This window comes from Fringilla coelebs (genome assembly GCF_963513975.1).
Source record: "Fringilla coelebs genome assembly, chromosome: 26".
Lineage (NCBI taxonomy): Eukaryota > Metazoa > Chordata > Aves > Passeriformes > Fringillidae > Fringilla > Fringilla coelebs.
The window spans coordinates 1,893,614-1,906,574 of record NC_140052.1 but is presented as its reverse complement, the minus strand read 5'-3'; the positions used below and the strand labels follow the sequence as shown (position 1 = coordinate 1,906,574).

The following is a 12,961-nucleotide window of genomic DNA, read 5'->3' as shown; positions in this document are numbered from 1 at the left end:
TTTCCTTCTTCTGTGAGGCTTCTCAGCTTCCCAGGAGAAGCATCCTGGGCAAGGGGATTTTTCAGAAAATGTGATGGTGACAAACATGCAGTGAAACAAATGCCCCTCTCCACCATGGAGGTTTTAGAGTGCCACAGGCTGGTCCTGCACACAGAGCCCAGGGAAGATCAGGGCTGGCATTTCCCTGGGGATCTGCCCAGGGAAGAACAAGATGCAAGAACCAAACGTCTGCTCCCTCCAAAGGGGGTGCAGAGAGGGCACAGCAAGGCTGGGGGATGGCTTCTCCCTCTGCAGAGCTGCAGGGGCTCGACATGAAACCCTGAAAAACCACACAGCTCTGTGCTGTGGGTGCCCAGCCTGAAACCAGCGCTTCCTCCTCTCCAGAAAAGCTCCCCTTCCCATTTCTGTCTTGTCTCAGATACACTTGGCATTACCCTCCTGTGGGTTAATCCAAGCAGTGATTTATTAACTTCTTCTGCCTGCAAGTGTGATAAAGGGAGTTCATAAGCAATTAATATTTATGTATTTCTAATCACTTAATACCACTGTGACTCTCTCCCTGCCCACACATGCCTGACTACTGCAGGACTGACCAGCCCTCAGCTGATTTTTCACCTCCCAGCCCATCTGTCAAAATGCAGCATGGAAAGGAGGGGTTTCCCTGCCATCAGCATGTCCTCAGCTGGGAGGGACATTCAAGGGCAGCCAGGGGTGCTGAGCAGGGTGGGACACGTCCCTCAACACTCTCAGAGAGTTTTCTTGCTGAGAATTGAAGAACTGCACTTGAAACTGGCATGCTGAACAGAAGCACTTGGTCTGCACGTCTGAAATTCCGAGTGTCCTCCTCCTCAGGCAGGGACAGGAGGGGCCTCTCCCAAAATTGACAATGCCTTTGTGTTCTTCAGTGGGTTTATTATGGCCTCCAGTGGCAGTCCCCTCCCTGCCCCAGATCAGCTCTGCACAGGTCAGCTCAGCCCCTCCAGGAATGGCTCAGTGTGTCACAGGAGCACCCTGGGCCATATGGTTGTGATTCTTCCCAGCAGTTTCAGTGACTGGAACAGCTCAATGAAAAATCAATTTCATCAGACTGACGCCAGGTTTTGGCAATGTCCAGAAAGGTGCTAACTAAGCTGCACTAAATTTTAGAGGACAGCAACTCGCAGCTGACATCAGAGGGATATGCAAAGCCAAATTCCTTTCTAAGGAAATGCTTTGCACCAGCTGAATCCCTCCAGGTGGGTCACATGCTGAATGTGTCCCTGTCACACAGGAGAGTGGTGAAGTGCCCTGGAATTCCTGTACAAATTCATTTCCTCTGTTGCCCCATCGAGGACAAGGAGTGCCATAGGAAACACAGGGGTCAGCAACTTGGTTTTCTCCAGTCAAGAGGAGAGAAGAAAAATGTGGTCTCTTATCTGATTTACTCTTGAAGGCCTATAATCACTTTTCCCAAAATTAACAGCCTCTGAAATCTCCACACCAGAGCACAAGAGAAGCAGCAACTGAGCATGTGCACGAATGCCAAATGCAAACAACAAGCCAAAAATTAAATGTCCTGATTTTCACGTTATGAATTATTTGTGGCTTTTGCTGCTGCCACTCTCCCATGGATTAACATCTCATGTAACACCTCCTGTTTTTGTCTGTTGTTTAATTTGTCTTGCAATAAAAAGAAAAAAAGCCTTTACTAATAATTAATGTGCTTTGAGCAAACTCTGTCACTGCACTCACATTGAGGCATCTGAAGAAATGCAAAACTGCCTTTTGAAGTGCCTGATTTCCCAGCACGACAAGACAATGGCTGAGCCTGTTCCATGAGTGCAACTCTCCTCCTGCTTTTATTGCCTTGGGACAGTCTGGGTGCTGGAGGCCACAGCAGCCAGGAAAGGGCTGGGATGGGGCAGTTCTGTGCTGCTGGCTGTCCCTGGCAGCCACAGGCAGGACAGGACAGGAGAGCCCATCCCATGGTGATGACAGGACCCTGCAGCCCACCCTGAGCTGGTGCTGAGCCCAAATTCACAGCCATGGGGTCTGCAGCCTCAGCCTGTACCAGCACCTGAATTTCCTTGCTGTTCCTCTGAATCCCAGAGAGGCAGAGCAGGGCAATAAGAGAGCCCAGCTAATCCTGTGTCCCACAGGTCATGGCAGTGTGTCCCTGCCCACAAAGAGCCACATCTCCAGAGGATGGCTGTGCTATTTTCAGTTTTTCCCACTCTCCTGCCAAACCAAAGATGTTCCACGTCCCTCCAGCTGTGCTGAACATCTGGCATCTCTACCACGCTTCACCTTCCCTGCAGTCCTTGTTTGGTTTGGGGTTTATCCCAACTCCCTCCATTCCCTAAATCCTCCACAGAGTCAATTTGCTTCACTTCTGCACCGAGCCTTTGATGCATTTGGACACGCTTTATCGGAGCCCTGAAAATCAGAACAAGATTGTGCGTGGCACGAGCTGGGGAGCAGGAGAGACCCTGCACGTGGCTGCTGCATGTGTCAGCACAGAGAGGAGAGGTTGTGGAGAACAACAAGAGGGAGGCACAGCCTCAGTGCAGAGCAGGCTCAGCCCCAGCACCCCAAACGTGCCTCACCTCACACGATTTCCCCCAGTGTAAGCAGGTAAGTTGCTCATTTGTTGGGCTTCTTGATAAAAGTGCCCAAGGGGGCCAGGCTGGGTGGGCCTTGAAGAAACCTGGGCTAGTGGAAGGTAGCCCACAAAGAGGAATTGGAACAAGGTGATTTTTAAGGTCTTTTCTAACCCAAACCATCGTGGGAGTCTGTGTTTGCCAGGACTAAGGAAAGCACAGTCACACAGCAACGGTGCCCTCTCGGTGGACAGGGATGGTGGTTTTGAAAAGAGCCTCTCAGCTTTCATGCCACTGTGGGGAGGAAACTGCCATGGGTGTCTCACTGAATTCCCAAGACTCGTGAGCTCTGGGCTAGGGGGAAAGCTGCCAGATGTTCCCATCTCCTCACCCAACCATCATTTATATAAACTGAACCAAGCAAGAGAACAGCCTGGTGAACACATCAGGAGGAGGAGGAGTGCTCTGAGGCAGAGGGAAGCCAGGGGAGACAGGCAATACCCTCCAGGCAGAACAGCAGCAGGACAAGGTCCCCAGGTGTGCTCTGCAGCCCCCACCTGCCCCACAGCACCCACCTGATGGGGCAGCAAAGCAGGAGACTCAAACTAATGCGTGGCACTAAAATCCAGCTGGTGACTTTCTGACAAAAGGGGAACAAAAAGCAAGCAATGGAAATTATAGAAGCAGAGAGCAAAGGACGGATCTGGGTGTGCAGTGGAGACAAGCCCTCCATGCCCCAAATGCCTCAGGGGACATGAGGGAAAACCACTGCCAAGTTTACAGGGAGCCACGCTGCAGTTCTGGGAGTAGCATCATTCATTAAGCACATGAATTCTTCTAATTATTCACACTACATCATGTAGCAGGGTTTAATTGCAAACATGTGCTGATTTGAATAAAAATACATTAAAAAAAAAAAGAGATCGATATATTGTGACTGTTTTAATACAGTTTGCAGGAACTCAAGGGAGATTTTGTGCTGCAGGGTACCCACTCTGTGTCCAGCACACTTCAAGGACAGGGCTCTGTCACTCACTCCAGCATGGCCAGGTGGCACAGCTCAACCCTTAGCAGAGGGGACAGCCCAGAAACCTCCTGAAACAAGCATTAAAACAGAGCTGTGCAGGCTTTGCAGAGGATACACTGAGATAGAGGAGCTGCTGGAGTCAGAGGGGAGGGACTCACCTGCATTAGGGTGGTTACCAAAACTGGGACCTGGACCCAGCTCCCACCTCCCCTTGACTGAGCCCAGGCCTCCCCAGCCTGGGGATGATGCCTGGTCCAAAACTCTCGGGTTTCTGTGGTTGAGATGACTCCCAAGGTATTAGAAAGTCTTTTTTTCCCAGCCCTGCGACTGAAGAAGTTGAGATTCGTTGGTTCTGCTTCTCAAGGTTGTTCATTTTCTCTTTATTCCACTCTTTCCCTGCCCTGCTGAGATCTGTCCAGCAGGTTGGGTTGTGGCACAGGCCCTGCCCTTGGGGTGCTGTTGGCTTTTTACACTAAGAACTGCCTGTACTTTATTTACAATAATTTCCCAATACCCATCACCTGTGTCAGACAGTCTGTCTGCTCTAAACCAACCCAGAAGTGTCACCAGCCCAGCAGAAGGTGGAGGACAAGAAGAAGAAGAAGAAGGACAGGACACACCCAGACTCCTCCCTCTTGCCTCTTGAACCCCCATTCTAAATCCCCAAAATTCTCCTTTTTCACCCTGTGACAAATTCACTGTCATTCTACTCAAACCCTTGTGGCTTGTAACTCCTCACACAAAGTTGGGAATTGTTTCCATGGACTAAAATCAAAGGCACAGGTGTTTGTGACTCCGTGCCAAGGTCTCTGAGCCCCTGCCAGGGTCTCAAATCACCCAGAGGAATGTCCTGGGTCCCAACACAAACCCCTGGTGCCTGCTCCCACATCCTGGTGCTTTCCCCATCCCTCTTGCTCCCATCCCACCCCCACCAGGGGGGTTTTTGGCAGCTCTGGGTGAGCAGGGCTGCTGCAGCCCCTGGGCTGCCCAGGGACCCTGGCAGGTGTCAGGGCGTGGGGACACAACTGAGGCTCACACACCACAGCCAGGGCTACCATGTGATGCTCCCCATTGCCATGGAAACGGTGGCTTCTCACAAAAAAGACACATAAATAACCTCAGCACTGGCTGAGCGTGGGCACAGCCAGGCTGGGGCACCCTGGTAGCTGGGTCACTGGTGCCCAGCCAGGCCAAGCACACAGCCAGGGCTCCTGCAAACCCCTGCCCTGCCCTGCCAGGACCACACACTCATTTTTGGGTGAGCAGGACCCACTTTTTCCAGTGGCTCCCCAATAACACACAAAATGGCAGGAAGAGAGGCAAGCCATGCTGGCAGCCCCGTTGCCTCTGGTACTTTGCATAATCAGGGCTTGTCAGTCCCCATCAGCTTCAGCTCAGAAAGCCAAGAGGAAAAGCCGTGTAAGGTGGCAACAGACTTAGAAGAAGGCTCCAGAGAACAAATCTGTCCATCGCTGATGGGGGATTATTTTAATTCTGCATCCCTGATAAAAGGCTGCATGCTTGGCTGGCTGGCTGAGCTAAAGCACCTCATCCCAAAACCACAATCAGGCTCAGCAGCACTAACCCCAGATCAGTTCACTGTCACTGCTGACAGCACTAAATGCTCCCTGCTCAGCAGGCATTAGCCAACGCAGAGATGCTCCAGGTCATCCGTGAGTTTTGGTGCAGCAGGTGGGCTGAGCTCCTCTCCCCTCCCCAGGATGGCTCCTCTCCCACCCTGTGCTGCCAGCTAGAGATGACTCACCAGCTGCCACCTGGTGAGGATTTACAGGAGCTGGGTGCCACCAAGGCAGCTGAGAAACTCCAGCCAGGAACCCTCGCTGCCTGCGATGAGCGATGGACTCTGCTCCCTCCAGCCACAGCTCCCTGCTCCAGCACAGCTTCTTGTCATCAATGAAATGATTTAGAAACAAGATACCAGGAATGCAAATGTTTCCAGAGTCCCACAGTTAGCACAGAGCAGCTGAACCTCTGGCTTCGTTAAACTGCACATCCAAATTCCACATCCTCTAAAGGCTATCAGCAGATTTCATTAAACTCCTTCTTATCATGTAATCTGTCAATTAGCTTTGTGAGCACCAGCAAACAAGGATCTTTATCTTAAATAAAACATAAAACATTTACATCCTTCTACAGCACTTTCTTTATCTTTGCCCATCTTAGATTTAAAAAAAGAAAAAACAAACCCCTCCTTTTGTTTGCATTTGCTTTCTTCTAAGAGGCAGGAGCATCTCCCACTCTCAGCCACACTAAACAAAAGCATGCTGGACTTTTAAGTTTGATGTCAGACCTGTCTTCCTTGGGCTTGGGAGCATCTCAGCAAGCCACTCAGATAACTCATGTTTCATCTTCTCCTCTGGAAAAAAAACCACTGTTCTGTCCCTAACCAATAGATGAGCAATGAGAAATGGTTCATCAGTGCCCACTGCAGTGCTCCAGCCCCACATGCCAAAGGGTCCCCAGAAATGCAAATTGTTCTGTTTCTGTGAGAAATTAAACTGCCACTGCAGAAGGGCTGGAGCTGGGCACTGGCTGCTCCTTTCACAGACCAGCTCTGACTCACAGGTTTGGAAAGGTCTCCCTTTCCCTGCATAGTCTGGGGACTCCAATTCCTACAGTATTTATTAGGCACCCCCTGTGGTACTCAGAAGCAACAGAAAGGCATTAAAACAAGTTAATGTGTTTCATATACCATCAGTTTTCCAAGTGGAGTTTGTAGATTATCCTGCACCGTGGCTGTCAGCCTTACGGTCTGGCTAGGAGGAAAAAGGGCTCAAAAATGCTCTTTGTATGTTCTGCAAAGCCAAAACCAGCCCAGCTGCTCTGCAATGCCCTGTCAGAGCAGAACACTATGAACAGGATCCTCACATCCCTCTGTCCCCAGATGTGGGGGTCTGCTGGGACCCCCCCTGCCTGTGTGAGCAGCCCAGCACCTTCTCAAAAGGCACAACGAGCTGAAAGTGCACTGAAGGCTTCTGATAATTAAACAGGGAAAATAATGGGTCCCCACACTCTGTGTGACTCCTGCCCCCGCCAGACTACCCTGAACTACAGCTGCGTGCTTGAAAATTAGACAGATTAATTATTGCTCCAATTAGTAGTATTGTGAATCATCTCTGGTGGCAGGAAATAATATTGTCATAAACTTGTCTAATTGCTCAGTATTTCCAAATGAGCAGTTGAACCCACAGTTATCATCTTGATGCTTTCACTAGTGACACTGTAGGATGGAAAACACGGAATTGATTAATTAGTTTTCATTTGAAGTCAAACTAAACTCTGGCTTCAGCCAAGACTGAAGCTCAGAGGTGGCAAGCACAGATGTGGAAGGCATCCCCAGTGTCCTGAGATGCAGGGAACTGCCAGCCTGAGCCCCCTGCTCACACACCCAGGCCACAGCAGCTTCTGCCTCAGCTCACATCTGCCCACTGTATATCAAATAACAGAGGGGCTTGCACAGCATCCTGCACAGCAGCAGGTTGAACCCACTAATTTATGGTTTCAGATGCTGTGGGTGTTCAATTCCATCCTGCTCCTGGGGGTTTCTGACAAGCCACTCTAGGTGCTGCAGATCCAGCACTCCAAGCTTTTCCTGTTTTCTCAGTGAATTTTGAAACCAGAGCATGTCTCACCTTCACAGCTCACTGCTGGGTGTCATGTCTCTGGCTGCATCCTCCAAGCTTTAAATACCAACGTCTCACTTCGCCACCAGGTCCACCCACTGTTTTTAAGCGGCTGGATCCAATTTAGGAGCAGTTTTGAGTTCACAGCGCAGCTCCCCAGGTCTCCTCATGGTTCCTGTCACTTCCTGAGAGCTGTGGGTGCAGCTCACAGGCAGTGGGCTCAGGTGCCCTCTGTGACACACACAAACAACATGGATGTGATATATAAGCAAGTAGATGGAAGCAGGAGACAAGTGACACCTCTAGGGTGTCACAAACTGGAAAGGTTTATTTATACTCTCCCACCTTCAGGATTTGTTTCACCAACAAAGATGCACTGCCAAAAAGCAGGTCTAAGCTTAACCATACCTTGTACACCATTTCCCCTTAAACAAGTCAAAGTAAATATATTTCTGCTTCAGAATTAAGAGCAGCAATATTCTCCTCCCCTATTGCTTTCTAAATGAAGCTCCTGAAAACCCTTTTTGAAGCTTCCTAAATTCATTTCCAGACCAGCTCCCCGCTGTGCTCAGGAGAAATGGATTAAAGAAGCCTTTTGAAGAGCAGCTGCCCGTAAGCTGCTCTGGGGACAGCTCAGCTCAGCTTTTTCCATGTCTCCTGGAAGCAGGACAGACACCAAAACTCCCAGGACCAAACCTGCCTGTGTAGGCAAAATGCTGCCGTTGGGTGAGAGCTGCACCTGAGGTTTGAATCCCAGGCAGAGTCACCCTGACAGCACAACAAAGGCCTAAAACCTGTCAAGCATTGCACAACAGGCAAGTTTTGATATTGCAAATATTCATCTCCAGCCATTTCCAGTTAATGAAACAGAGCAAACTGTCGAGGAAAATGGGAACATTACAGTAAAAACAACAACAAATTAAACTCTAATGCAATTAGAGAGTAATTAGGGATCTGTCCTCTGGGAGCATTTTGGAACTCTGGGTCTTTCTCAAAATCTGATCCCTCTGCAACTTTATTCCTTTCTAGTTAATAAGGAAGAAGTGAGTGGCACGGCTCCCCCTGGTTCCCTGCAAAAAGCCATCTTCTGCTCTGCAGGAGCAGGAGGTGCTGGCAGGTAAAGCATTCACACCTCCAGGCCCAGGAAAACGCAGGTGTCAGCAGAACAGGGTGCAAAGGGAGAACAGAAACCACAGCAGCCTGTGCCTGCTGCAAGGTGACCAGAAACACAGACCCAAAGGCTCTTGTGTACGAGCCAAGCTGAGCAGGCACAAGCCACCCTGGAAAACCCTTTGTTTTCTTGCACACAGCTCAGAAAAATACATATTTAACACCTCTCAACTTTTTAAATGTACTCACAAAGGTGCTCCTAGATATTCCTTAACTAAACCTATCTCAACTATATATATACATCTTAACTAAACCTCTCAAGCTTGCTGCAGGACAGAGCAGGGCAGCCAGGCTGAGCAGGCACAAGCCACCCTGGAAAACCCTTTGTTTTCTTGCACACAGCTCAGAAAAATACGTATTTAACACCTCTCAACTTGTTCAATGTACTCACAAAGGTGCTCCTATATCTTTCTTAACTAAACCTACCTTAACTAGATATATCCACCTTAACTAAACCTCAAGCTTGCTGCAGGGCAGCCCTTGGGCATCATTCCCTGCTGTGCCCTGGGCACCCAGAGGTGCCCCAAACCTGCACACTGCCTGGACTGCTTTCCTGACACCCTGGAGGGCAGGGGACATGGAGTGAGGCATCCAGGAGAAGTGAAATGAAGAGGCAAGGAAGCACTGTCCCATTCAGCCATTTCTCCATCCAGGCTCATCCACATGGTGCCTGAGGGTTACAGCCAAGCCTGGTGCTGTTAAATCTTCCTCTGGGGGATGCAGACACAGTGAGTGCTCTCTTCAGAGGGTGAGGTGGTAGGGCATGAAGAAAAGCTTTCTCTCCCAGAGGCTGCTGCTATTCCTGGGGGCAGCCCCATCTGCATTTCACAGCTCCAGTACTTCTCAGCAAGGGGTGTTTTTCGTGCTTTGAAAGGAGGAATAAAGCTGTGTCCTGCCATATGTCCTGCTACCTGCCCAGCAGATGTCAGGGACATCACCCCCTCGGGGTTCAGCATCTGTGCAAGGAAGGGAGGTGGCAACCTTGACCTTCAACTGTTTCTGTACCTAAATCTGCCCTTGGGACACCCAGAGCCCCATTCTGGCCTAGAAATTGGCCCAGTTCTGATCTCTCGAACCAGTTCTGGATCTCAAGTCACACCTCTTTCCTTGGGAGCTTAACCCAGATAAAGTGAGAACCCCAGATCCGAAAGTGCCCAGGGCAGCAGTGCCTGGACCAGCCTGGACCAGCCCCAGGACCCCACAGCCATTTCCAAGATGGTTTGAAGAGCCTTCCTAATTGTGAAAGAACACCTTGGAATGGAAAAGGGCATGATTAGAGACTCACAGGTCTTAAAAATATTCCAACTTCTGGTCAAAAGTTGCTTCTTGCAAAGGAATAATTCTCAGCAAAGCCCCACTACTGTTGTCTGCCCTTAACCACTGGCATGAGGGCCGTCTGTTGGGGGGGCCTGAGGATCTTCCCTCCCTCCCTGCAGGGAGGAATTACAAATCCACTGCCCAGACATCAGCATTCCCAGGTAAATCCCCAGCAAAGGGGGAGAAGTGGTGCAGGAGCCATAAATCCCCAGAGAGGGGAAGCCAGCTGTGAGCAAGGTGCTCAGTCAGCAAGGACCAACTGGCTGCACCAATTCCTCTGCAAATAAAACAAATCCAGGCAAATATCAGTAAAAAAACTCCTGATACAGACACTTTTCAAGTGGGGGCAGTCAGCAATGCTGCCAATAGCTGGGGAGGCCTCTGAGGGTGCAGCACACCTGGAAAAGTGCAAGGCAGCAGCACTGCACCTCCTCTGTGCTGTCCAGAGGAGAAGGCAGAAAAGCCCGAGGGAGGAAGGCTTGATGAAGAAGAAAAGTCAAGACTGAGCAACTCAGAGGAGAGGAAATGACTCCTGAAACACCCCAGCCAGGCAGGCACAGGCAGAACCATGGTGCAATGTATAGACTGGGATCAATTATTCAGAGAGATTCAGAAGTGAATAAAAATGGTCAGATAAAATCAACTGTGAGGACTGGAAATCACCTCAAATTTTGAAACTGTCCCACCCCAGGATGTCAGGATCCTCCCCAGGGACAGGGATGCAGGAGGTGCTGGTACAGGGACACTTGCACCAGGAGGTTTTTAACCTACAGGTCTACACTATTCTGAGAGCAATAAAGGATTCCCATCCTCCTGCTTCTGATAAAATCAGCGGGAAAAGACCCATTTGTACTCTAGAAAGCTCCTGTGCTGCCTCTCCTTCCTGTCCCTTCCTACAGCAGATGAGTCACTGTCTAGAACCTTTAGCAAAACACCTCTTATTGTTTATCAGGTCCTCGCTACTCCCTGCCCCACAGCACAGTGCAGTAAGTGTCAGGCAGTGCTCCAGGTCACCATCCCTTTCCTGGGGAATGATGAGGAAGCCAAAACTGAAGCCTCTCTGTCCAGCATCCCCCTCCTGCCCAAGAGCATCCCCGGCTCACCTCTCACCTCCCTGGCTGTGTTTTGCACGTGCAAACAGCACAACCTCACTGTGCAGAAAACGCAAACGGATGGTTTTTAACTCAATGCTCTGCAAATCTTCTTCTTCAGCAAATACCACACACTCAGGCCACTTCAGCATCACGGAAGGGTAAGAGGAGCGTGTGGCCGTCCCAAGGACAGCCACCCGAGCAGGATCAGCGCCAGGAGCCGGGGGGCACTGCCCGAGCCCGGTGTCACCCGCTGAGGAACACGAACCGCTGGCAATCCGCTCGGGGGCAGTTCCACAGACCCTTCCCACAGCCCGCACCAGGTGTCATTTCACTCTCCCTGTGCCAGGGACAGCTTTGGCCGGGCTCTGACCTCCGGACACCCCCAGTGCAACACGTGGGGCCCGGCAGCCCCCGGCCGGATCCCCCGGGCCGGCCGAGCGCGGTCCCCAGGGACGGCGGCCCCAGCCCGGCTCAGCGGCCTCCCTGCAGCAGCTTCTGCTCTCCGAGCCCTGCTGCCTTAGGAACTTCTCCCAACTTCCCAAACAACGCAGAGAACAGCCTTGTTTTCCTGCATCCGCAGCCATCCCCGCTCGCAGCCCAAGAGCCCCGGGAGCTCCCGTTCCGCCGCCGGCCGCGGGGCCGCCGGTGCGGAGCCCATCCCGGCGGGGCACCCCGAGCTGCACCCGCAGCGGCGGCACAGGGGCTGCTCCCCCGGGTCCTGCACCCACAGGCCTGGCTGCTCCGCCCGCCGCCGCACAGGTGGATGCAGCATCGCCTAAAAACTCCGCCGGGAAAACAGCCCGGGGCTTGGCGCGGGGCCGGACCACTGGCAGGGCGAGCGCCGGTCACCGGCGGTCACCGGCGGGGCTGCGGGGTGGCCCGGGGGCACGGCCGCCCGCTCCCTGACGGGGCGAACCCGCATCCCGGCTCCATCCGCAGCAGCGCCGGCATCGCCCGAAGCGCGCCGGCAGTCGGTCCCGGCCGGCCCCGGCCCGCCCGCCACCGCCCGCACCGACACCGCCGTTCGCAGCCTCCGCTCCCGCCGCAAACTTTCCTGCAACTCCCATCAACAGATCCCCGCAGCCACCCCCGCGGAGCCGCGGCTCGCTGCCCGGTACCTTCGGGTCCGGCCGCTGCCTCCGGGGCCGACGGGCAGCGCCTCCGGGGCCGGTGCCTCGGGCGCGGCGGGGCCGCTCCAGCCGGGCGCCGGCGCCGCTGCCCCGCGCTCCGGGGCCGCCGCAGCCGCAGCTCCCGCCGCTCCGCCGAGCCCAGGCCGAGTGTGCGGCGGGGGGCGGCGGGCGGGGCCGGGCCGGGGCCGCGGCTCCTCCCCGGCAGCGCCATTGGCTCCGCCGAGCTCCGCAGGGCCGCCCGCCCCGCAGCCCCCGGCCCCGCCGCTCGGAACCGCCCGCTCCGGCCGCCCCGCGGGGCACGGGACCGACACGGGCGGGGAGCGTCCGCGAACGGGAAGAGGGGAGGTTTGAATCGGAGGTGTGAAGAGATTCCGCCCTGTGAGGATGGGCAGGCCCTGGAGGACCTGTGGCTGCCCCTGGATCCCTGGAGTGCTCAAGGATGGGTTAGCTGGGACTCGGAACAGTCTGGTCCGGTGCAAGGTGTCCGTGCCCGTGTCAGGGGTTGGGACTGGGTGATCTCTGCTGTCCCTTCCAACCCAAGCCGTTCTGTGAGTCTGTAGTTTTCCCCGCTGTGAAAATAGAAGGATGTGCATGTCTGATTTGCAGGGCTGTGAAGGGTAGCACAGTCGCCAGGGAGAACACACTCCCAGACTCTTACTTCTGCAGATGGCACACTCATTTTAATCCCCTGGATTTATGGAAGGAGCATGCCTGGCACTGCGGGCGCCCACCACACACAGGATGCGGGGACAGTGGGAGGCAAGGCAAGCTCCTGCACGGGCAGGAACGGCTTGGAGGAGAGCAAACGCCAAAGGGAACTGGGTTCATCTTCAGTCACTGCCCCAGAGGAGGCAGCGGGCACTGAACAAGTGCCCCAGGCCAGAGGACCTGGGGTCAGAGCAGAGGAGCAAGGCAGGGACCAAACAGGGCAAGGAGAAACCAGGGGGACACAGACCCCTGCAAACAACATGATGGGAAGATGATCCCTAATACAGCGTGA

The 12,961-nt window shown here is 53.2% G+C and overlaps 1 protein-coding gene across 1 annotated transcript in view; it reads right to left on the bottom strand.

Moving 5' to 3' along the window:
* ZMAT4 (zinc finger matrin-type 4) overlaps positions 1–12,094 on the bottom strand; it is a 52,174-nt gene extending 40,080 nt beyond the window's left edge. The window contains exon 1 of the mRNA XM_084221703.1: positions 11,950–12,094. The gene's annotated coding sequence lies outside the window, so the exon portion shown is untranslated. The remainder of the gene's footprint in view (positions 1–11,949) is intronic.
* Between the last annotated feature and the right edge of the window lie 867 nt (positions 12,095–12,961).